The sequence below is a fragment of the Pan troglodytes genome, chromosome 1 (genome assembly GCF_028858775.2).
Source record: "Pan troglodytes isolate AG18354 chromosome 1, NHGRI_mPanTro3-v2.0_pri, whole genome shotgun sequence".
Lineage (NCBI taxonomy): Eukaryota > Metazoa > Chordata > Mammalia > Primates > Hominidae > Pan > Pan troglodytes.
In genome coordinates, this window is record NC_072398.2 from 87,690,010 (window position 1) to 87,712,944 (window position 22,935).

Genomic DNA, 22,935 nt, shown 5'->3' on the forward strand with positions numbered 1-22,935 from the left:
CTGGTCCCATCTTGCGCTTTCTCTGCCGCCCAGGGTCGAGAGACTGCCCGCCGGGGTCTCCAGGGGAAGGACCAGCCGTGGCCCGCGCCCGAATGCCCGTGTGGGCAGGTTTGCTGTGGCGGGCCTTGCTGAGCGCGGATCCCCGGCACAGACCCAAAGTTTTTGTGTTTTGTTTTTGTTTGATTGTTTGTTTGTTTCTTTTGGGGGATGTTTTTCCCCCTCCCCTCCCCCCCCCCCGCCGGACCGGCCTTCTCAGTTGTGTCACCTGCAGGTGGGGGGGGGTGGTGTGTCAGCGAGCGGGGGCGGCGATGGGGAACGGGTCTCGCAGCCGTGGCGTGCGGCTCAGAAACGCAGACCAGGTCCGTGGGCGCCTCGCTCCTGCGCTCTGACCCACGCCACCGGCTCGCACTTGGGGTCCGGCCCCCTGGGCTGGTAGGGAGGCTTTAGCGCGAGAAAGGAGCGGAGGAGCGCTTCGGCAGAGCCGCAGCTGGCTGACCCTGGAGAAGGCGCGCTGGGTGTGGCTGGGACGGCCCAGGCCGCGGCTTCCCGCGTGGGGATGCGCTGTGGCGCACAGCTGGTCCCGGCGGGGCCAGGCGTTTGTGGGCGGGTGACGGGGATCTAGGGCTTCCGCTCGTGATTCCTCGTGGGCTGTCTTTCCGGGTTTGGACTCGCCTGCCAGGCTGTGTGCAGGGTTCCCGCTGCCTCTGGCCGGCAGGCGTCCGGGCTGCAGGTGGGTCGGCAGGCAGGTGTTAGCGGGAAGGGAGCACAGGTAGCGAGGTGGGATCGGCGACCTGGCTAGGGTGTCGGGAGAATGGAATGCGCGGCCGGGGTCCGAGGGGTCGGAGGAAAGGACAGGATGTTGGATGGCGTGCCTCTCTGGTGGGAGACGTGTGTGCGGCTCCACGAGCGAGTCGCTCGCTGCTGTTCAGCGGTCAGAAGTTGGAGGGTGAAACCGGGCGGGCTGTGCAGGCCAGGACGCCTCTGGGCAGCGCAGCGGCGATTCAAGGCGGTGGGCGGTGGGCGGAGGCCGGTGGGAGGAAGGAGGGAAAAGGAGGAATAGGGGAAGAATCTGGGCTGTGTCTGTTTGGGCGAGTGAGGAGAAGGCGGGCGGAGGAGATAGGCAGGGAAGAGCGTGGAAGGTGGTCGCGGTCGCTCGCTGTGTGTGGGGCCAGGGAAGAGGGCGTGTGAGGTGGTGGGGAGGGCGTCTGTCCGAAGGGCAATTGGTAGAGGGTCGCGGGCGCTGGCGCATGGTCCTGGGCTGTTTCTGCGACAGCCGGCGGGTGGGCAGGAAGAACGGACGTGCCTGAGAAGCGGCGGCGTTTTGGAGGCTTGCTTCAAGGGGGCTGGAGTCTGCAGAGCGGGCAAGGGCTCAAGGCAGGAAGCGGCCAAAGGTGCTCCAGGGTTGCCATGGGCGTTGCCCTCCGGCGGGCGGGCCAAAAGGTCGGCTTGTCAGGAGTGGGATTCGAACCCACGCCTCCAGGGGAGACTGCGACCTGAACGCAGCGCCTTAGACCGCTCGGCCATCCTGACGGCGCGCCGGGGCGCGTCGCCGCTGGCATGGCTGGGACCCGGCGCGAACGCCTGCGCCCTTGGCCGGCGCCTGTCTGGGCTCGGTGCGCAACCGACGGACCGCGCGGGCGGAGCGGGCGCCAAGTGAACGGAGCCGGCTGGCGTTGGCGTGGACGCCCCCGCGTCCCCACCCCGGACCCAAGGGGTCCGCGTCCGGCCGGCCGCCGCCGCCGCCGCACGCCCCAGCCCCCGCGCCTCCGCTCGCCGAACCCCGCAGGGCGTGCGCCCACCGCGTCCTAGGAGCAGCGGCCCGACTGTTTCGCCCGGCCTCTTCCTGCCCCGGCGCGATCCCCGCCTTGGAGACAGCAGGCAGGGCGCACGGGGAGGTTCCACGCCGCTCCGGTACCTGTCGGGGTCCGGCTCCGGCTCCGGGTCCCAGCGGGATCGCAGGGTGCTTTGTTGGGTGTCGGGGTAGGTCGTGCCAACGGTGGCGGGGGGCGGGTGGCAGGTGACGGGTGGCGTGTGGCGGGTGGCGGGTGGCGGGTGGCGGGTGGAAGGCGAGCACGCGCCCGGCCCCTGCCGTCGGGGGAGGGGATCAAGGCAGGGCTAGGCGTCCGCGGTCGGAGTGGGGTCTGGCGTCCCGGCGACCGTCGCCGTCGTCCTCGTTAGTATAGTGGTGAGTATCCCCGCCTGTCACGCGGGAGACCGGGGTTCGATTCCCCGACGGGGAGGCAGCCGTGCTTTTTGGGCCGCCGCCTCGGACCCAGCCTGAGGGCCCTCCTTCTCCTTCCTCCGCCCTCCAGCTAGTCTCAGGGCGCCATCTCGGGCCTGGCCTGCCTGGCCCCTTGGCCCCCTGGGCCCTCTGGGCCCCCTGGGCCTCCTGGGTCCCCTTGGCCTCCTACCTTTTCTTCTCGCCCGCGGCTTGGTCGCCGCAGCCGGGCGGCCTCCTCTGGCCCCCACGGCGCCCAGAGAGCTGCCGGCCCAAAGTGGGTGCCGGAAGAGGCTTTCTGCGAGGCACAGGGCCCGGCGCCCGGTGGGAGGAGGAGGAGTGGGGACCCCGTCGGCGCCGGCCGTGTCCCCGCCGGGCACCTGGTGGGGAAGGGCTCTGGCGGCCCGGGGCGGCGAGGGAGCGAGAGCGCCCCCAGAGGCAGGCGGGCGGAACGGGGCAGCCGCGCTGGCCTTGCACCGGTGGGGCGCGGGGTGGCCTTTGGCGGGGCCGCGGCAGCGCGGAGCTGCGGGCGGGCGGACGGACCGGGCGTCGGGGCCGGGCTGCCCCGGGCGTCGGCGGCGCGCTGGTGGGAGCCCCGGGCCGGCGTGGCGGGGCTGCCCGCGCCGTGTGGCGTTGGTGGTATAGTGGTGAGCATAGCTGCCTTCCAAGCAGTTGACCCGGGTTCGATTCCCGGCCAACGCAGCGGGCGGACCTTTTGCGGAGGTCCCCGTCGCGGAGCTCGCGTCGCAGCTTGGCCTGTGGCTGCGTGCCTGTGCGCCCGGGAAGGAGGCGCGCGGTGTTTGGAGGGTGTGCTGCGAACAGGGCCAGAGCTGCTCGTGAGGGCAGGCCGGTTGGCGCCGGCGTCGCGGGGGCTGGTTGCGGGTGTTTGTTTTAAACGGAAGCAGGGGACAGGCGCCAAGGTAACGCCCAGTGCTGGGGCCAGAGGCGCTGGGGCCAGGAGGCGCAAGCCGGGCCCGGAAGCCGTCTCTCCCTGGTGGTCTAGTGGTTAGGATTCGGCGCTCTCACCGCCGCGGCCCGGGTTCGATTCCCGGTCAGGGAAGCCTTCCTTCTTTGGCTCTGCCTGCCAACTGCCAGGCCCCTTCACACCTCCCCTTTTGACCAACAGGCTCGCTCGCTTCTCCCGCGCCCCAGCCACAACCTCCCGCGGCTTCCACGTGCGCCCCAACGCTCCCCGCCTACCTTCACCCATCCCTCCTTTTGGCCTCGCTGGCGCCACCTTCGCAACATCAGCTTCACAGCCCTTCCTTGTCAGGTGCTCGCCTCGCTCCCACTCTTTCTCAGCGGCAAAGCCCGCTGGCCAGGTCAGGCTTTCTCCTCCCATGGCCGCCAGGTGACCCGCCACCACCACCACCGCCGCCACCCTCGAACTCTCGGCTGGCCGCGGAATGGGCCAGGACTCTCGAGCGGAGCGGCTTCTGCCAAGCCAAGCCGAGTGGCTGACGGGCCACTTCTCTCTCGGCTGCGGGGGATCTGCGCCTAATGGTTGGGCCACCCGCCAGAGCCACTCATGTCAGCAAGCGCACTGGCTTTCCCAAGGCGTGCCAGACCCTGAGCGCGGGATCCGTGATTGGGCTCCACGGGTGTCAGCGGCTTTGGTAGAAATGGCAGCGGAACTTGAGGAGCCGAGACCACGGGCCATGGCGCTAGGGAGGCAGAGCTGCGACGGTCACCCTGGCAGCATGACTATGTTTTTCTTCATGCGGACGTGATATCCATGGGATTCCTGTGACGCGTGGTAACGCGTGTACATCGCGTAGTGATCGATGGTCAACTGAGGGGATGTAGGGCATCCATCCCGTGGGTATCTGTCATCTCTACCTGTTGGGAGCATCTCAGGTGCTGTCTTCCAGGAGCTCTTCGGAAACAAGCACTAATACGTCGTTGTTACCCCTAGTCGCCCTGCTCCGCCGTAGAACGTTATTGGAACGTATTCCCTCCATCCAAACGCATGCTCGGACCCATTTCACCAACCTCTCTTCACCGCAGTCACCCACACACCCTCTCCAGCCTCTGGTGTCTATCGTTCTACTCTCTACCTCCACAAGGTGAACATTTTGAGCTCCCAGGATTGGAGTAAGAACCCGCCCTCTCTGTCTTTCTGTGCCCGGCTCGTTTGATGTTCCATCGTGACCTTTAGCTCCGCCTCTGTTGCTGCAGACCAGAGGATTTCGTTCTTTTCTGTGGCCAAATAGTATTCCATGGTGTCTATATGCCACATTTTTGTTAATCCATTTCCCGGCCGATGGACACTTAGGTTGTCTTAGCCACATCTTCCCTACCTGCAGGTCCTTCATAGGCTCTCTGCAAGAAGAAAAATATGGCTCTTTCTGCCCGACCTCGCAGGCAGTCAGACCTTACCGTTGTCTTCCCCTGTTCCCTAAAACTCGCTGTTATTCTATTCTTTTTCAAGGTGCACTGATTTCATGCTGTTCAAACACACATGTTTTACCATCAATTTGTAGAGTTAACACAATTGTCACAGCGGTCCTGAGGTGACGTACATCCTCAGCTTACGAAGATAACAGGATTAAGAGATTAAAGTAAAGACAGGCGTAAGAAATTATAAAAGCATTATTTGGGAACTGATGAATGTCCGTATTGAAATGAAATCTTCACAATTTACGTGCCTCTGCCGCAGCTCCAGCCGCTCCCTCCGTTCGGGGTCCCTGACTTCCCGCAACACACACGTGCATGTGCGTACACATGCTCCCGCTCACCGTCGACAGGTTTGAGATTCTCGCCTATTCTGGATGTGAAAATGAATCTTGAGAGGTCCCATTAGTCAGACCAACCTGGCCACGGGCATTGAAGCGTGGAGATGCAGCAGTTCGTGGGGAAAACCCAACGGCCAGGCTGACCAAAGCGCATGTGCGGGGTTGGGGTTCCTGATAGACTTCTAGCCGAAGTTTGCTTCCCATTGCCTGACCTACGCTCTCTAGCGTCTCTCCAAATGTCAAGGAACATGTGGAGATGGTACCTATCCCCAGCGCCAAGATTCGCTGTGGGACTTTTTGCCCATCCCCTCCTTAGCACAGATGAGCCCAGTTCTCCAACCCTCTATTCAACCCGTATTGATCTTATCGTTTGGCTGATTCCCCAGGTCAATGGCAGAAGTCAGTCGACTTCTTGCCAAAACCCCTCTGTAGGGGCAAAGTAGACGTCCAACCAACTGCACAAACCTGTCCCGTGTCATTCGTGGGATCTTGGCACAGTCGGATCACCTGCAGGGACCAGACCCTATCGGGGATAGAGATGTTTGCCATCCCCACGGGAGGCTGGCTTGCTTGCCAGCGTGATGTGGGTGGATGTCAGTGGGTGACAGCGATGGACGAAGGTGTCCGTTCCCGTGGCTGGCGTCCACCCTAGCCCGGGGCAAGGGGCTGACACCAAGGAAAGGAGAGAAGCATGTCGCGTGCTGGGAGCTGGAAGAAGGAGTCCAGGGTGTCCAGGGGGTGCACAGGGCTGGCTGGCCAGGTCTGGGAGTGAGGCTGTCCAGTCAAACGGAGGTTGTGCAGATGCCCGGGGCGTTAGGGCACCTCGCGGGCTGCCTATGCCATAGGTCGGAGGGATCCCAGCTGGTGGCGGAGCTGGCGTGAGTCTGAAGAGGCTGAAGGAGGCCAGGGCTGGGGGACATGAGTCGTCTGAGAGAGGGGCATTGACGGCAAGAGGGAGAGTTGGCTGGCGAGAGGGAGAGTTGGCTGTGCGAGAGAGACAGAGAGATAGAGACATAGAGACAGAGACAGAGAGAGAGACAGAGAGATAGAGACACAGAGACAGAGAGAGAGTGAGAGACAGAGAAAGAGAGTGAGAGAGAGAGAGAGTGTGTGAGTGTGTGTGTGTGTGTGTGTGTGTGTCAGTGTGTGTGTGTGAGTGAAAGGGCGGGTGGGGTGAGACAAAGGTGGGGGAGGGAGGGCTGAGCCTGAAGGCTGGTGGGAACAGTACATTTTCAGCCGGTTGGTCTGGGCAGGAACGAAGTCTGTGTGGTCAAAGGGGACCCGCGCCGGCGAGACTGGGATGCTGCTTGGGCTGGGCGGTCAGAGTATGGAGTGGGGCTGGGGTGAGGTGGCAAGCAGCCCAGGGTGGGAGAGACATCGTGACAGAGCGACTGGAGGCCACGTCCCACGTCCCAAAAGGGTAGCGAATGCAACTGGACCCGAGACATAAATAAGCCGTCTTCAGGACGCACATTCACGTCTCAGGCAGGTGTCTGGGGCTGAGATGAAAAGAGGTCCGAGGGAGAGAAACAAGGCAGCCTCCTCGACTAAAGTGGTGGATTGGGGTTAGGTTGGGAGTTGCCACATGGCGGTGGTGGTGCCGGCAGAATGAGGGGAGAGAGTGTGGAGTAGCCAGAACACGGTGAATATAGACGGTGCACATGCCACGCGTACACTCGTGTGGTCGCGTTAAGGACTGTGTGACCAACTAGGGGAAAGTGATGAGTTACTCCCTGGAGTCGCGACTTCCTTCCTACTGGAAGGGCAACCATGGCATCATTTTCTGGATGTGGGGAGCCAGCGAGGGGGAGAGAGAGAGAGAGAGAGAGAGAGAGAGAGAGAGAGAAAGAGGTCGAGGCGGTGAATTGTGAAGAGAAGAGGTGGGGCGAGTGGCTGCAAGCCCGTGGTGCCTGGCGGTGTTCCGTGAAGTGAAATGCGTCGGGCAGAGGCGGTGGCAGGGCAATGAAGAGAAACAGGACCAGGAGGCTGCCAAGTTCTGGTGTCTGGCACGCTCTCGTGTTTGGAGGGGTTGTTGTCACCAAGCTGTGTGGGTGCGGGGGGGTAGGCTCATCCCTAAGTCAGTCGAGAGAGGCACAGAAGAAAGGGCAGAGGGCCGTCGCGCGTGGGAGCGCAGCCGGTGCCGGACTCGCTCGCGCGCCCCGAGTGTAAGGAGGCGGCAGAGGCGAGCGCAGCTACGCCTTGGTGCTGCTGCAGCACCAAAATGGGAGGGCGTGCTGCATGGGCCGGGAATCGAACCCGGGCCTCCCGCGTGGCAGGCGAGAATTCTACCACTGAACCACCCATGCACCGATGGCAAGCGCCAACGGAAGCTGGCACAGCGGAACTCGCCACCAGCCGCCGCTCACTGGTCACAGCCTGCCGTGGGCTTCCGTCCTATTGGAGCGTCCACGAGAGGCTGGCCCGATGGGGCGAGCAGAAGGGGAGGCTCTCGTCACGTCGAGGGACCTGAGGCGGGGCGCGGAGGGAGAGCCGAGGGAGAGAGGCCGACTGGTCCCATCTTGCGCTTTCTCTGCCGCCCAGGGTCGAGAGACTGCCCGCCGGGGTCTCCAGGGGAAGGACCAGCCGTGGCCCGCGCCCGAATGCCCGTGTGGGCAGGTTTGCTGTGGCGGGCCTTGCTGAGCGCGGATCCCCGGCACAGACCCAAAGTTTTTGTGTTTTGTTTTTGTTTGATTGTTTGTTTGTTTCTTTTGGGGGATGTTTTTCCCCCTCCCCTCCCCCCCCCCCCCGCCGGACCGGCCTTCTCAGTTGTGTCACCTGCAGGTGGGGGGGGGTGGTGTGTCAGCGAGCGGGGGCGGCGATGGGGAACGGGTCTCGCAGCCGTGGCGTGCGGCTCAGAAACGCAGACCAGGTCCGTGGGCGCCTCGCTCCTGCGCTCTGACCCACGCCACCGGCTCGCACTTGGGGTCCGGCCCCCTGGGCTGGTAGGGAGGCTTTAGCGCGAGAAAGGAGCGGAGGAGCGCTTCGGCAGAGCCGCAGCTGGCTGACCCTGGAGAAGGCGCGCTGGGTGTGGCTGGGACGGCCCAGGCCGCGGCTTCCCGCGTGGGGATGCGCTGTGGCGCACAGCTGGTCCCGGCGGGGCCAGGCGTTTGTGGGCGGGTGACGGGGATCTAGGGCTTCCGCTCGTGATTCCTCGTGGGCTGTCTTTCCGGGTTTGGACTCGCCTGCCAGGCTGTGTGCAGGGTTCCCGCTGCCTCTGGCCGGCAGGCGTCCGGGCTGCAGGTGGGTCGGCAGGCAGGTGTTAGCGGGAAGGGAGCACAGGTAGCGAGGTGGGATCGGCGACCTGGCTAGGGTGTCGGGAGAATGGAATGCGCGGCCGGGGTCCGAGGGGTCGGAGGAAAGGACAGGATGTTGGATGGCGTGCCTCTCTGGTGGGAGACGTGTGTGCGGCTCCACGAGCGAGTCGCTCGCTGCTGTTCAGCGGTCAGAAGTTGGAGGGTGAAACCGGGCGGGCTGTGCAGGCCAGGACGCCTCTGGGCAGCGCAGCGGCGATTCAAGGCGGTGGGCGGTGGGCGGAGGCCGGTGGGAGGAAGGAGGGAAAAGGAGGAATAGGGGAAGAATCTGGGCTGTGTCTGTTTGGGCGAGTGAGGAGAAGGCGGGCGGAGGAGATAGGCAGGGAAGAGCGTGGAAGGTGGTCGCGGTCGCTCGCTGTGTGTGGGGCCAGGGAAGAGGGCGTGTGAGGTGGTGGGGAGGGCGTCTGTCCGAAGGGCAATTGGTAGAGGGTCGCGGGCGCTGGCGCATGGTCCTGGGCTGTTTCTGCGACAGCCGGCGGGTGGGCAGGAAGAACGGACGTGCCTGAGAAGCGGCGGCGTTTTGGAGGCTTGCTTCAAGGGGGCTGGAGTCTGCAGAGCGGGCAAGGGCTCAAGGCAGGAAGCGGCCAAAGGTGCTCCAGGGTTGCCATGGGCGTTGCCCTCCGGCGGGCGGGCCAAAAGGTCGGCTTGTCAGGAGTGGGATTCGAACCCACGCCTCCAGGGGAGACTGCGACCTGAACGCAGCGCCTTAGACCGCTCGGCCATCCTGACGGCGCGCCGGGGCGCGTCGCCGCTGGCATGGCTGGGACCCGGCGCGAACGCCTGCGCCCTTGGCCGGCGCCTGTCTGGGCTCGGTGCGCAACCGACGGACCGCGCGGGCGGAGCGGGCGCCAAGTGAACGGAGCCGGCTGGCGTTGGCGTGGACGCCCCCGCGTCCCCACCCCGGACCCAAGGGGTCCGCGTCCGGCCGGCCGCCGCCGCCGCCGCACGCCCCAGCCCCCGCGCCTCCGCTCGCCGAACCCCGCAGGGCGTGCGCCCACCGCGTCCTAGGAGCAGCGGCCCGACTGTTTCGCCCGGCCTCTTCCTGCCCCGGCGCGATCCCCGCCTTGGAGACAGCAGGCAGGGCGCACGGGGAGGTTCCACGCCGCTCCGGTACCTGTCGGGGTCCGGCTCCGGCTCCGGGTCCCAGCGGGATCGCAGGGTGCTTTGTTGGGTGTCGGGGTAGGTCGTGCCAACGGTGGCGGGGGGCGGGTGGCAGGTGACGGGTGGCGTGTGGCGGGTGGCGGGTGGCGGGTGGCGGGTGGAAGGCGAGCACGCGCCCGGCCCCTGCCGTCGGGGGAGGGGATCAAGGCAGGGCTAGGCGTCCGCGGTCGGAGTGGGGTCTGGCGTCCCGGCGACCGTCGCCGTCGTCCTCGTTAGTATAGTGGTGAGTATCCCCGCCTGTCACGCGGGAGACCGGGGTTCGATTCCCCGACGGGGAGGCAGCCGTGCTTTTTGGGCCGCCGCCTCGGACCCAGCCTGAGGGCCCTCCTTCTCCTTCCTCCGCCCTCCAGCTAGTCTCAGGGCGCCATCTCGGGCCTGGCCTGCCTGGCCCCTTGGCCCCCTGGGCCCTCTGGGCCCCCTGGGCCTCCTGGGTCCCCTTGGCCTCCTACCTTTTCTTCTCGCCCGCGGCTTGGTCGCCGCAGCCGGGCGGCCTCCTCTGGCCCCCACGGCGCCCAGAGAGCTGCCGGCCCAAAGTGGGTGCCGGAAGAGGCTTTCTGCGAGGCACAGGGCCCGGCGCCCGGTGGGAGGAGGAGGAGTGGGGACCCCGTCGGCGCCGGCCGTGTCCCCGCCGGGCACCTGGTGGGGAAGGGCTCTGGCGGCCCGGGGCGGCGAGGGAGCGAGAGCGCCCCCAGAGGCAGGCGGGCGGAACGGGGCAGCCGCGCTGGCCTTGCACCGGTGGGGCGCGGGGTGGCCTTTGGCGGGGCCGCGGCAGCGCGGAGCTGCGGGCGGGCGGACGGACCGGGCGTCGGGGCCGGGCTGCCCCGGGCGTCGGCGGCGCGCTGGTGGGAGCCCCGGGCCGGCGTGGCGGGGCTGCCCGCGCCGTGTGGCGTTGGTGGTATAGTGGTGAGCATAGCTGCCTTCCAAGCAGTTGACCCGGGTTCGATTCCCGGCCAACGCAGCGGGCGGACCTTTTGCGGAGGTCCCCGTCGCGGAGCTCGCGTCGCAGCTTGGCCTGTGGCTGCGTGCCTGTGCGCCCGGGAAGGAGGCGCGCGGTGTTTGGAGGGTGTGCTGCGAACAGGGCCAGAGCTGCTCGTGAGGGCAGGCCGGTTGGCGCCGGCGTCGCGGGGGCTGGTTGCGGGTGTTTGTTTTAAACGGAAGCAGGGGACAGGCGCCAAGGTAACGCCCAGTGCTGGGGCCAGAGGCGCTGGGGCCAGGAGGCGCAAGCCGGGCCCGGAAGCCGTCTCTCCCTGGTGGTCTAGTGGTTAGGATTCGGCGCTCTCACCGCCGCGGCCCGGGTTCGATTCCCGGTCAGGGAAGCCTTCCTTCTTTGGCTCTGCCTGCCAACTGCCAGGCCCCTTCACACCTCCCCTTTTGACCAACAGGCTCGCTCGCTTCTCCCGCGCCCCAGCCACAACCTCCCGCGGCTTCCACGTGCGCCCCAACGCTCCCCGCCTACCTTCACCCATCCCTCCTTTTGGCCTCGCTGGCGCCACCTTCGCAACATCAGCTTCACAGCCCTTCCTTGTCAGGTGCTCGCCTCGCTCCCACTCTTTCTCAGCGGCAAAGCCCGCTGGCCAGGTCAGGCTTTCTCCTCCCATGGCCGCCAGGTGACCCGCCACCACCACCACCGCCGCCACCCTCGAACTCTCGGCTGGCCGCGGAATGGGCCAGGACTCTCGAGCGGAGCGGCTTCTGCCAAGCCAAGCCGAGTGGCTGACGGGCCACTTCTCTCTCGGCTGCGGGGGATCTGCGCCTAATGGTTGGGCCACCCGCCAGAGCCACTCATGTCAGCAAGCGCACTGGCTTTCCCAAGGCGTGCCAGACCCTGAGCGCGGGATCCGTGATTGGGCTCCACGGGTGTCAGCGGCTTTGGTAGAAATGGCAGCGGAACTTGAGGAGCCGAGACCACGGGCCATGGCGCTAGGGAGGCAGAGCTGCGACGGTCACCCTGGCAGCATGACTATGTTTTTCTTCATGCGGACGTGATATCCATGGGATTCCTGTGACGCGTGGTAACGCGTGTACATCGCGTAGTGATCGATGGTCAACTGAGGGGATGTAGGGCATCCATCCCGTGGGTATCTGTCATCTCTACCTGTTGGGAGCATCTCAGGTGCTGTCTTCCAGGAGCTCTTCGGAAACAAGCACTAATACGTCGTTGTTACCCCTAGTCGCCCTGCTCCGCCGTAGAACGTTATTGGAACGTATTCCCTCCATCCAAACGCATGCTCGGACCCATTTCACCAACCTCTCTTCACCGCAGTCACCCACACACCCTCTCCAGCCTCTGGTGTCTATCGTTCTACTCTCTACCTCCACAAGGTGAACATTTTGAGCTCCCAGGATTGGAGTAAGAACCCGCCCTCTCTGTCTTTCTGTGCCCGGCTCGTTTGATGTTCCATCGTGACCTTTAGCTCCGCCTCTGTTGCTGCAGACCAGAGGATTTCGTTCTTTTCTGTGGCCAAATAGTATTCCATGGTGTCTATATGCCACATTTTTGTTAATCCATTTCCCGGCCGATGGACACTTAGGTTGTCTTAGCCACATCTTCCCTACCTGCAGGTCCTTCATAGGCTCTCTGCAAGAAGAAAAATATGGCTCTTTCTGCCCGACCTCGCAGGCAGTCAGACCTTACCGTTGTCTTCCCCTGTTCCCTAAAACTCGCTGTTATTCTATTCTTTTTCAAGGTGCACTGATTTCATGCTGTTCAAACACACATGTTTTACCATCAATTTGTAGAGTTAACACAATTGTCACAGCGGTCCTGAGGTGACGTACATCCTCAGCTTACGAAGATAACAGGATTAAGAGATTAAAGTAAAGACAGGCGTAAGAAATTATAAAAGCATTATTTGGGAACTGATGAATGTCCGTATTGAAATGAAATCTTCACAATTTACGTGCCTCTGCCGCAGCTCCAGCCGCTCCCTCCGTTCGGGGTCCCTGACTTCCCGCAACACACACGTGCATGTGCGTACACATGCTCCCGCTCACCGTCGACAGGTTTGAGATTCTCGCCTATTCTGGATGTGAAAATGAATCTTGAGAGGTCCCATTAGTCAGACCAACCTGGCCACGGGCATTGAAGCGTGGAGATGCAGCAGTTCGTGGGGAAAACCCAACGGCCAGGCTGACCAAAGCGCATGTGCGGGGTTGGGGTTCCTGATAGACTTCTAGCCGAAGTTTGCTTCCCATTGCCTGACCTACGCTCTCTAGCGTCTCTCCAAATGTCAAGGAACATGTGGAGATGGTACCTATCCCCAGCGCCAAGATTCGCTGTGGGACTTTTTGCCCATCCCCTCCTTAGCACAGATGAGCCCAGTTCTCCAACCCTCTATTCAACCCGTATTGATCTTATCGTTTGGCTGATTCCCCAGGTCAATGGCAGAAGTCAGTCGACTTCTTGCCAAAACCCCTCTGTAGGGGCAAAGTAGACGTCCAACCAACTGCACAAACCTGTCCCGTGTCATTCGTGGGATCTTGGCACAGTCGGATCACCTGCAGGGACCAGACCCTATCGGGGATAGAGATGTTTGCCATCCCCACGGGAGGCTGGCTTGCTTGCCAGCGTGATGTGGGTGGATGTCAGTGGGTGACAGCGATGGACGAAGGTGTCCGTTCCCGTGGCTGGCGTCCACCCTAGCCCGGGGCAAGGGGCTGACACCAAGGAAAGGAGAGAAGCATGTCGCGTGCTGGGAGCTGGAAGAAGGAGTCCAGGGTGTCCAGGGGGTGCACAGGGCTGGCTGGCCAGGTCTGGGAGTGAGGCTGTCCAGTCAAACGGAGGTTGTGCAGATGCCCGGGGCGTTAGGGCACCTCGCGGGCTGCCTATGCCATAGGTCGGAGGGATCCCAGCTGGTGGCGGAGCTGGCGTGAGTCTGAAGAGGCTGAAGGAGGCCAGGGCTGGGGGACATGAGTCGTCTGAGAGAGGGGCATTGACGGCGAGAGGGAGAGTTGGCTGGCGAGAGGGAGAGTTGGCTGTGCGAGAGAGACAGAGAGATAGAGACATAGAGACAGAGACAGAGAGAGAGACAGAGAGATAGAGACACAGAGACAGAGAGAGAGTGAGAGACAGAGAAAGAGAGTGAGAGAGAGAGAGAGTGTGTGAGTGTGTGTGTGTGTGTGTGTGTCAGTGTGTGTGTGTGAGTGAAAGGGCGGGTGGGGTGAGACAAAGGTGGGGGAGGGAGGGCTGAGCCTGAAGGCTGGTGGGAACAGTACATTTTCAGCCGGTTGGTCTGGGCAGGAACGAAGTCTGTGTGGTCAAAGGGGACCCGCGCCGGCGAGACTGGGATGCTGCTTGGGCTGGGCGGTCAGAGTATGGAGTGGGGCTGGGGTGAGGTGGCAAGCAGCCCAGGGTGGGAGAGACATCGTGACAGAGCGACTGGAGGCCACGTCCCACGTCCCAAAGGGGTAGCGAATGCAACTGGACCCGAGACATAAATAAGCCGTCTTCAGGACGCACATTCACGTCTCAGGCAGGTGTCTGGGGCTGAGATGAAAAGAGGTCCGAGGGAGAGAAACAAGGCAGCCTCCTCGACTAAAGTGGTGGATTGGGGTTAGGTTGGGAGTTGCCACATGGCGGTGGTGGTGCCGGCAGAATGAGGGGAGAGAGTGTGGAGTAGCCGGAACACGGTGAATATAGACGGTGCACATGCCACGCGTACACTCGTGTGGTCGCGTTAAGGACTGTGTGACCAACTAGGGGAAAGTGATGAGTTACTCCCTGGAGTCGCGACTTCCTTCCTACTGGAAGGGCAACCATGGCATCATTTTCTGGATGTGGGGAGCCAGCGAGGGGGAGAGAGAGAGAGAGAGAGAGAAAGAGGTCGAGGCGGTGAATTGTGAAGAGAAGAGGTGGGGCGAGTGGCTGCAAGCCCGTGGTGCCTGGCGGTGTTCCGTGAAGTGAAATGCGTCGGGCAGAGGCGGTGGCAGGGCAATGAAGAGAAACAGGACCAGGAGGCTGCCAAGTTCTGGTGTCTGGCGCGCTCTCGTGTTTGGAGGGGTTGTTGTCACCAAGCTGTGTGGGTGCGGGGGGGTAGGCTCATCCCTAAGTCAGTCGAGAGAGGCACGGAAGAAAGGGCAGAGGGCCGTCGCGCGTGGGAGCGCAGCCGGTGCCGGACTCGCTCGCGCGCCCCGAGTGTAAGGAGGCGGCAGAGGCGAGCGCAGCTACGCCTTGGTGCTGCTGCAGCACCAAAATGGGAGGGCGTGCTGCATGGGCCGGGAATCGAACCCGGGCCTCCCGCGTGGCAGGCGAGAATTCTACCACTGAACCACCCATGCACCGATGGCAAGCGCCAACGGAAGCTGGCACAGCGGAACTCGCCACCAGCCGCCGCTCACTGGTCACAGCCTGCCGTGGGCTTCCGTCCTATTGGAGCGTCCACGAGAGGCTGGCCCGATGGGGCGAGCAGAAGGGGAGGCTCTCGTCACGTCGAGGGACCTGAGGCGGGGCGCGGAGGGAGAGCCGAGGGAGAGAGGCCGACTGGTCCCATCTTGCGCTTTCTCTGCCGCCCAGGGTCGAGAGACTGCCCGCCGGGGTCTCCAGGGGAAGGACCAGCCGTGGCCCGCGCCCGAATGCCCGTGTGGGCAGGTTTGCTGTGGCGGGCCTTGCTGAGCGCGGATCCCCGGCACAGACCCAAAGTTTTTGTGTTTTGTTTTTGTTTGATTGTTTGTTTGTTTCTTTTGGGGGATGTTTTTCTCCCTCCCCTCCCCCCCCCCCCCCGCCGGACCGGCCTTCTCAGTTGTGTCACCTGCAGGTGGGGGTGGGGTGGGGGGTGGTGTGTCAGCGAGCGGGGGCGGCGATGGGGAACGGGTCTCGCAGCCGTGGCGTGCGGCTCAGAAACGCAGACCAGGTCCGTGGGCGCCTCGCTCCTGCGCTCTGACCCACGCCACCGGCTCGCACTTGGGGTCCGGCCCCCTGGGCTGGTAGGGAGGCTTTAGCGCGAGAAAGGAGCGGAGGAGCGCTTCGGCAGAGCCGCAGCTGGCTGACCCTGGAGAAGGCGCGCTGGGTGGGCTGGGACGGCCCAGGCCGCGGCTTCCCGCGTGGGGATGCGCTGTGGCGCACAGCTGGTCCCGGCGGGGCCAGGCGTTTGTGGGCGGGTGACGGGGATCTAGGGCTTCCGCTCGTGATTCCTCGTGGGCTGTCTTTCCGGGTTTGGACTCGCCTGCCAGGCTGTGTGCAGGGTTCCCGCTGCCTCTGGCCGGCAGGCGTCCGGGCTGCAGGTGGGTCGGCAGGCAGGTGTTAGCGGGAAGGGAGCACAGGTAGCGAGGTGGGATCGGCGACCTGGCTAGGGTGTCGGGAGAATGGAATGCGCGGCCGGGGTCCGAGGGGTCGGAGGAAAGGACAGGATGTTGGATGGCGTGCCTCTCTGGTGGGAGACGTGTGTGCGGCTCCACGAGCGAGTCGCTCGCTGCTGTTCAGCGGTCAGAAGTTGGAGGGTGAAACCGGGCGGGCTGTGCAGGCCAGGACGCCTCTGGGCAGCGCAGCGGCGATTCAAGGCGGTGGGCGGTGGGCGGAGGCCGGTGGGAGGAAGGAGGGAAAAGGAGGAATAGGGGAAGAATCTGGGCTGTGTCTGTTTGGGCGAGTGAGGAGAAGGCGGGCGGAGGAGATAGGCAGGGAAGAGCGTGGAAGGTGGTCGCGGTCGCTCGCTGTGTGTGGGGCCAGGGAAGAGGGCGTGTGAGGTGGTGGGGAGGGCGTCTGTCCGAAGGGCAATTGGTAGAGGGTCGCGGGCGCTGGCGCATGGTCCTGGGCTGTTTCTGCGACAGCCGGCGGGTGGGCAGGAAGAACGGACGTGCCTGAGAAGCGGCGGCGTTTTGGAGGCTTGCTTCAAGGGGGCTGGAGTCTGCAGAGCGGGCAAGGGCTCAAGGCAGGAAGCGGCCAAAGGTGCTCCAGGGTTGCCATGGGCGTTGCCCTCCGGCGGGCGGGCCAAAAGGTCGGCTTGTCAGGAGTGGGATTCGAACCCACGCCTCCAGGGGAGACTGCGACCTGAACGCAGCGCCTTAGACCGCTCGGCCATCCTGACGGCGCGCCGGGGCGCGTCGCCGCTGGCATGGCTGGGACCCGGCGCGAACGCCTGCGCCCTTGGCCGGCGCCTGTCTGGGCTCGGTGCGCAACCGACGGACCGCGCGGGCGGAGCGGGCGCCAAGTGAACGGAGCCGGCTGGCGTTGGCGTGGACGCCCCCGCGTCCCCACCCCGGACCCAAGGGGTCCGCGTCCGGCCGGCCGCCGCCGCCGCCGCACGCCCCAGCCCCCGCGCCTCCGCTCGCCGAACCCCGCAGGGCGTGCGCCCACCGCGTCCTAGGAGCAGCGGCCCGACTGTTTCGCCCGGCCTCTTCCTGCCCCGGCGCGATCCCCGCCTTGGAGACAGCAGGCAGGGCGCACGGGGAGGTTCCACGCCGCTCCGGTACCTGTCGGGGTCCGGCTCCGGCTCCGGGTCCCAGCGGGATCGCAGGGTGCTTTGTTGGGTGTCGGGGTAGGTCGTGCCAACGGTGGCGGGGGGCGGGTGGCAGGTGACGGGTGGCGTGTGGCGGGTGGCGGGTGGCGGGTGGCGGGTGGAAGGCGAGCACGCGCCCGGCCCCTGCCGTCGGGGGAGGGGATCAAGGCAGGGCTAGGCGTCCGCGGTCGGAGTTGGGTCTGGCGTCCCGGCGACCGTCGCCGTCGTCCTCGTTAGTATAGTGGTGAGTATCCCCGCCTGTCACGCGGGAGACCGGGGTTCGATTCCCCGACGGGGAGGCAGCCGTGCTTTTTGGGCCGCCGCCTCGGACCCAGCCTGAGGGCCCTCCTTCTCCTTCCTCCGCCCTCCAGCTAGTCGCAGGGCGCCATCTCGGGCCTGGCCTGCCTGGCCCCTTGGCCCCCTGGGCCCTCTGGGCCCCCTGGGCCTCCTGGGTCCCCTTGGCCTCCTACCTTTTCTTCTCGCCCGCGGCTTGGTCGCCGCAGCCGGGCGGCCTCCTCTGGCCCCCACGGCGCCCAGAGAGCTGCCGGCCCAAAGTGGGTGCCGGAAGAGGCTTTCTGCGAGGCACAGGGCCCGGCGCCCGGTGGGAGGAGGAGGAGTGGGGACCCCGTCGGCGCCGGCCGTGTCCCCGCCGGGCACCTGGTGGGGAAGGGCTCTGGCGGCCCGGGGCGGCGAGGGAGCGAGAGCGCCCCCAGAGGCAGGCGGGCGGAACGGGGCAGCCGCGCTGGCCTTGCACCGGTGGGGCGCGGGGTGGCCTTTGGCGGGGCCGCGGCAGCGCGGAGCTGCGGGCGGGCGGACGGACCGGGCGTCGGGGCCGGGCTGCCCCGGGCGTCGGCGGCGCGCTGGTGGGAGCCCCGGGCCGGCGTGGCGGGGCTGCCCGCGCCGTGTGGCGTTGGTGGTATAGTGGTGAGCATAGCTGCCTTCCAAGCAGTTGACCCGGGTTCGATTCCCGGCCAACGCAGCGGGCGGACCTTTTGCGGAGGTCCCCGTCGCGGAGCTCGCGTCGCAGCTTGGCCTGTGGCTGCGTGCCTGTGCGCCCGGGAAGGAGGCGCGCGGTGTTTGGAGGGTGTGCTGCGAACAGGGCCAGAGCTGCTCGTGAGGGCAGGCCGGTTGGCGCCGGCGTCGCGGGGGCTGGTTGCGGGTGTTTGTTTTAAACGGAAGCAGGGGACAGGCGCCAAGGTAACGCCCAGTGCTGGGGCCAGAGGCGCTGGGGCCAGGAGGCGCAAGCCGGGCCCGGAAGCCGTCTCTCCCTGGTGGTCTAGTGGTTAGGATTCGGCGCTCTCACCGCCGCCGCCCGGGTTCGATTCCCGGTCAGGGAAGCCTTCCTTCTTTGGCTCTGCCTGCCAACTGCCAGGCCCCTTCACACCTCCCCTTTTGACCAACAGGCTCGCTCGCTTCTCCCGCGCCCCAGCCACAACCTCCCGCGGCTTCCACGTGCGCCCCAACGCTCCCCGCCTACCTTCACCCATCCCTCCTTTTGGCCTCGCTGGCGCCACCTTCGCAACATCAGCTTCACAGCCCTTCCTTGTCAGGTGCTCGCCTCGCTCCCACTCTTTCTCAGCGGCAAAGCCCGCTGGCCAGGTCAGGCTTTCTCCTCCCATGGCCGCCAGGTGACCCGCCACCACCACCACCGCCGCCACCCTCGAACTCTCGGCTGGCCGCGGAATGGGCCAGGACTCTCGAGCGGAGCGGCTTCTGCCAAGCCAAGCCGAGTGGCTGACGGGCCACTTCTCTCTCGGCTGCGGGGGATCTGCGCCTAATGGTTGGGCCACCCGCCAGAGCCACTCATGTCAGCAAGCGCACTGGCTTTCCCAAGGCGTGCCAGACCCTGAGCGCGGGATCCGTGATTGGGCTCCACGGGTGTCAGCGGCTTTGGTAGAAATGGCAGCGGAACTTGAGGAGCCGAGACCACGGGCCATGGCGCTAGGGAGGCAGAGCTGCGACGGTCACCCTGGCAGCATGACTATGTTTTTCTTCATGCGGACGTGATATCCATGGGATTCCTGTGACGCGTGGTAACGCGTGTACATCGCGTAGTGATCGATGGTCAACTGAGGGGATGTAGGGCATCCATCCCGTGGGTATCTGTCATCTCTACCTGTTGGGAGCATCTCAGGTGCTGTCTTCCAGGAGCTCTTCGGAAACAAGCACTAATACGTCGTTGTTACCCCTAGTCGCCCTGCTCCGCCGTAGAACGTTATTGGAACGTATTCCCTCCATCCAAACGCATGCTCGGACCCATTTCACCAACCTCTCTTCACCGCAGTCACCCACACACCCTCTCCAGCCTCTGGTGTCTATCGTTCTACTCTCTACCTCCACAAGGTGAACATTTTGAGCTCCCAGGATTGGAGTAAGAACCCGCCCTCTCTGTCTTTCTGTGCCCGGCTCGTTTGATGTTCCATCGTGACCTTTAGCTCCGCCTCTGTTGCTGCAGACCAGAGGATTTCGTTCTTTTCTGTGGCCAAATAGTATTCCATGGTGTCTATATGCCACATTTTTGTTAATCCATTTCCCGGCCGATGGACACTTAGGTTGTCTTAGCCACATCTTCCCTACCTGCAGGTCCTTCATAGGCTCTCTGCAAGAAGAAAAATATGGCTCTTTCTGCCCGACCTCGCAGGCAGTCAGACCTTACCGTTGTCTTCCCCTGTTCCCTAAAACTCGCTGTTATTCTATTCTTTTTCAAGGTGCACTGATTTCATGCTGTTCAAACACACATGTTTTACCATCAATTTGTAGAGTTAACACAATTGTCACAGCGGTCCTGAGGTGACGTACATCCTCAGCTTACGAAGATAACAGGATTAAGAGATTAAAGTAAAGACAGGCGTAAGAAATTATAAAAGCATTATTTGGGAACTGATGAATGTCCGTATTGAAATGAAATCTTCACAATTTACGTGCCTCTGCCGCAGCTCCAGCCGCTCCCTCCGTTCGGGGTCCCTGACTTCCCGCAACATACACGTGCATGTGCGTACACATGCTCCCGCTCACCGTCGACAGGTTTGAGATTCTCGCCTATTCTGGATGTGAAAATGAATCTTGAGAGGTCCCATTAGTCAGACCAACCTGGCCACGGGCATTGAAGCGTGGAGATGCAGCAGTTCGTGGGGAAAACCCAACGGCCAGGCTGACCAAAGCGCATGTGCGGGGTTGGGGTTCCTGATAGACTTCTAGCCGAAGTTTGCTTCCCATTGCCTGACCTACACTCTCTAGCGTCTCTCCAAATGTCAAGGAACATGTGGAGATGGTACCTATCCCCAGCGCCAAGATTCGCTGTGGGACTTTTTGCCCATCCCCTCCTTAGCACAGATGAGCCCAGTTCTCCAACCCTCTATTCAACCCGTATTGATCTTATCGTTTGGCTGATTCCCCAGGTCAATGGCAGAAGTCAGTCGACTTCTTGCCAAAACCCCTCTGTAGGGGCAAAGTAGACGTCCAACCAACTGCACAAACCTGTCCCGTGTCATTCGTGGGATCTTGGCACAGTCGGATCACCTGCAGGGACCAGACCCTATCGGGGATAGAGATGTTTGCCATCCCCACGGGAGGCTGGCTTGCTTGCCAGCGTGATGTGGGTGGATGTCAGTGGGTGACAGCGATGGACGAAGGTGTCCGTTCCCGTGGCTGGCGTCCACCCTAGCCCGGGGCAAGGGGCTGACACCAAGGAAAGGAGAGAAGCATGTCGCGTGCTGGGAGCTGGAAGAAGGAGTCCAGGGTGTCCAGGGGGTGCACAGGGCTGGCTGGCCAGGTCTGGGAGTGAGGCTGTCCAGTCAAACGGAGGTTGTGCAGATGCCCGGGGCGTTAGGGCACCTCGCGGGCTGCCTATGCCATAGGTCGGAGGGATCCCAGCTGGTGGCGGAGCTGGCGTGAGTCTGAAGAGGCTGAAGGAGGCCAGGGCTGGGGGACATGAGTCGTCTGAGAGAGGGGCATTGACGGCGAGAGGGAGAGTTGGCTGGCGAGAGGGAGAGTTGGCTGTGCGAGAGAGACAGAGAGATAGAGACATAGAGACAGAGACAGAGAGAGAGACAGAGAGATAGAGACACAGAGACAGAGAGAGAGTGAGAGACAGAGAAAGAGAGTGAGAGAGAGAGAGTGTGTGTGAGTGTGTGTGTGTGTGTGTGTGTGTCAGTGTGTGTGTGTGAGTGAAAGGGCGGGTGGGGTGAGACAAAGGTGGGGGAGGGAGGGCTGAGCCTGAAGGCTGGTGGGAACAGTACATTTTCAGCCGGTTGGTCTGGGCAGGAACGAAGTCTGTGTGGTCAAAGGGGACCCGCGCCGGCGAGACTGGGATGCTGCTTGGGCTGGGCGGTCAGAGTATGGAGTGGGGCTGGGGTGAGGTGGCAAGCAGCCCAGGGTGGGAGAGACATCGTGACAGAGCGACTGGAGGCCACGTCCCACGTCCCAAAAGGGTAGCGAATGCAACTGGACCCGAGACATAAATAAGCCGTCTTCAGGACGCACATTCACGTCTCAGGCAGGTGTCTGGGGCTGAGATGAAAAGAGGTCCGAGGGAGAGAAACAAGGCAGCCTCCTCGACTAAAGTGGTGGATTGGGGTTAGGTTGGGAGTTGCCACATGGCGGTGGTGGTGCCGGCAGAATGAGGGGAGAGAGTGTGGAGTAGCCGGAACACGGTGAATATAGACGGTGCACATGCCACGCGTACACTCGTGTGGTCGCGTTAAGGACTGTGTGACCAACTAGGGGAAAGTGATGAGTTACTCCCTGGAGTCGCGACTTCCTTCCTACTGGAAGGGCAACCATGGCATCATTTTCTGGATGTGGGGAGCCAGCGAGGGGGGGAGAGAGAGAGAGAGAGAGAGAGAGAGAGAGAAAGAGGTCGAGGCGGTGAATTGTGAAGAGAAGAGGTGGGGCGAGTGGCTGCAAGCCCGTGGTGCCTGGCGGTGTTCCGTGAAGTGAAATGCGTCGGGCAGAGGCGGTGGCAGGGCAATGAAGAGAAACAGGACCAGGAGGCTGCCAAGTTCTGGTGTCTGGCGCGCTCTCTTGTTTGGAGGGGTTGTTGTCACCAAGCTGTGTGGGTGCGGGGGGGTAGGCTCATCCCTAAGTCAGTCGAGAGAGGCACGGAAGAAAGGGCAGAGGGCCGTCGCGCGTGGGAGCGCAGCCGGTGCCGGACTCGCTCGCGCGCCCCGAGTGTAAGGAGGCGGCAGAGGCGAGCGCAGCTACGCCTTGGTGCTGCTGCAGCACCAAAATGGGAGGGCGTGCTGCATGGGCCGGGAATCGAACCCGGGCCTCCCGCGTGGCAGGCGAGAATTCTACCACTGAACCACCCATGCACCGATGGCAAGCGCCAACGGAAGCTGGCACAGCGGAACTCGCCACCAGCCGCCGCTCACTGGTCACAGCCTGCCGTGGGCTTCCGTCCTATTGGAGCGTCCACGAGAGGCTGGCCCGATGGGGCGAGCAGAAGGGGAGGCTCTCGTCACGTCGAGGGACCTGAGGCGGGGCGCGGAGGGAGAGCCGAGGGAGAGAGGCCGACTGGTCCCATCTTGCGCTTTCTCTGCCGCCCAGGGTCGAGAGACTGCCCGCCGGGGTCTCCAGGGGAAGGACCAGCCGTGGCCCGCGCCCGAATGCCCGTGTGGGCAGGTTTGCTGTGGCGGGCCTTGCTGAGCGCGGATCCCCGGCACAGACCCAAAGTTTTTGTGTTTTGTTTTTGTTTGATTGTTTGTTTGTTTCTTTTGGGGGATGTTTTTCTCCCTCCCCTCCCCCCCCCCCCCCCCGCCGGACCGGCCTTCTCAGTTGTGTCACCTGCAGGTGGGGGTGGGGTGGGGGGTGGTGTGTCAGCGAGCGGGGGCGGCGATGGGGAACGGGTCTCGCAGCCGTGGCGTGCGGCTCAGAAACGCAGACCAGGTCCGTGGGCGCCTCGCTCCTGCGCTCTGACCCACGCCACCGGCTCGCACTTGGGGTCCGGCCCCCTGGGCTGGTAGGGAGGCTTTAGCGCGAGAAAGGAGCGGAGGAGCGCTTCGGCAGAGCCGCAGCTGGCTGACCCTGGAGAAGGCGCGCTGGGTGGGCTGGGACGGCCCAGGCCGCGGCTTCCCGCGTGG

At 63.9% G+C, this 22,935-nt stretch overlaps 15 non-coding genes across 15 annotated transcripts; 9 read left to right on the plus strand and 6 right to left on the minus strand.

Moving 5' to 3' along the window:
• Positions 1–1,447: 1,447 nt before the first annotated feature.
• On the minus strand, positions 1,448–1,530 carry TRNAL-CAG (transfer RNA leucine (anticodon CAG)). The gene has a single exon. It is a non-coding gene; the product is annotated as a tRNA-Leu (tRNA).
• Positions 1,531–2,168: 638 nt separating this feature from the next.
• TRNAD-GUC (transfer RNA aspartic acid (anticodon GUC)) lies at positions 2,169–2,240 on the plus strand. Its single transcript has one exon. It is a non-coding gene; the product is annotated as a tRNA-Asp (tRNA).
• Positions 2,241–2,848: 608 nt separating this feature from the next.
• TRNAG-UCC (transfer RNA glycine (anticodon UCC)) lies at positions 2,849–2,920 on the plus strand. The gene has a single exon. It is a non-coding gene; the product is annotated as a tRNA-Gly (tRNA).
• Positions 2,921–3,206: 286 nt separating this feature from the next.
• Positions 3,207–3,278, plus strand: TRNAE-CUC (transfer RNA glutamic acid (anticodon CUC)). Its single transcript has one exon. It is a non-coding gene; the product is annotated as a tRNA-Glu (tRNA).
• A 3,910-nt stretch (positions 3,279–7,188) lies between these two features.
• Positions 7,189–7,259, minus strand: TRNAG-GCC (transfer RNA glycine (anticodon GCC)). The gene has a single exon. It is a non-coding gene; the product is annotated as a tRNA-Gly (tRNA).
• A 1,651-nt stretch (positions 7,260–8,910) lies between these two features.
• On the minus strand, positions 8,911–8,993 carry TRNAL-CAG (transfer RNA leucine (anticodon CAG)). The gene has a single exon. It is a non-coding gene; the product is annotated as a tRNA-Leu (tRNA).
• A 638-nt stretch (positions 8,994–9,631) lies between these two features.
• On the plus strand, positions 9,632–9,703 carry TRNAD-GUC (transfer RNA aspartic acid (anticodon GUC)). The gene has a single exon. It is a non-coding gene; the product is annotated as a tRNA-Asp (tRNA).
• A 608-nt stretch (positions 9,704–10,311) lies between these two features.
• On the plus strand, positions 10,312–10,383 carry TRNAG-UCC (transfer RNA glycine (anticodon UCC)). The gene has a single exon. It is a non-coding gene; the product is annotated as a tRNA-Gly (tRNA).
• A 286-nt stretch (positions 10,384–10,669) lies between these two features.
• TRNAE-CUC (transfer RNA glutamic acid (anticodon CUC)) lies at positions 10,670–10,741 on the plus strand. The gene has a single exon. It is a non-coding gene; the product is annotated as a tRNA-Glu (tRNA).
• A 3,890-nt stretch (positions 10,742–14,631) lies between these two features.
• On the minus strand, positions 14,632–14,702 carry TRNAG-GCC (transfer RNA glycine (anticodon GCC)). The gene has a single exon. It is a non-coding gene; the product is annotated as a tRNA-Gly (tRNA).
• A 1,659-nt stretch (positions 14,703–16,361) lies between these two features.
• TRNAL-CAG (transfer RNA leucine (anticodon CAG)) lies at positions 16,362–16,444 on the minus strand. Its single transcript has one exon. It is a non-coding gene; the product is annotated as a tRNA-Leu (tRNA).
• A 638-nt stretch (positions 16,445–17,082) lies between these two features.
• TRNAD-GUC (transfer RNA aspartic acid (anticodon GUC)) lies at positions 17,083–17,154 on the plus strand. Its single transcript has one exon. It is a non-coding gene; the product is annotated as a tRNA-Asp (tRNA).
• A 608-nt stretch (positions 17,155–17,762) lies between these two features.
• Positions 17,763–17,834, plus strand: TRNAG-UCC (transfer RNA glycine (anticodon UCC)). The gene has a single exon. It is a non-coding gene; the product is annotated as a tRNA-Gly (tRNA).
• A 286-nt stretch (positions 17,835–18,120) lies between these two features.
• Positions 18,121–18,192, plus strand: TRNAE-CUC (transfer RNA glutamic acid (anticodon CUC)). The gene has a single exon. It is a non-coding gene; the product is annotated as a tRNA-Glu (tRNA).
• A 3,904-nt stretch (positions 18,193–22,096) lies between these two features.
• On the minus strand, positions 22,097–22,167 carry TRNAG-GCC (transfer RNA glycine (anticodon GCC)). The gene has a single exon. It is a non-coding gene; the product is annotated as a tRNA-Gly (tRNA).
• Positions 22,168–22,935: the final 768 nt, after the last annotated feature.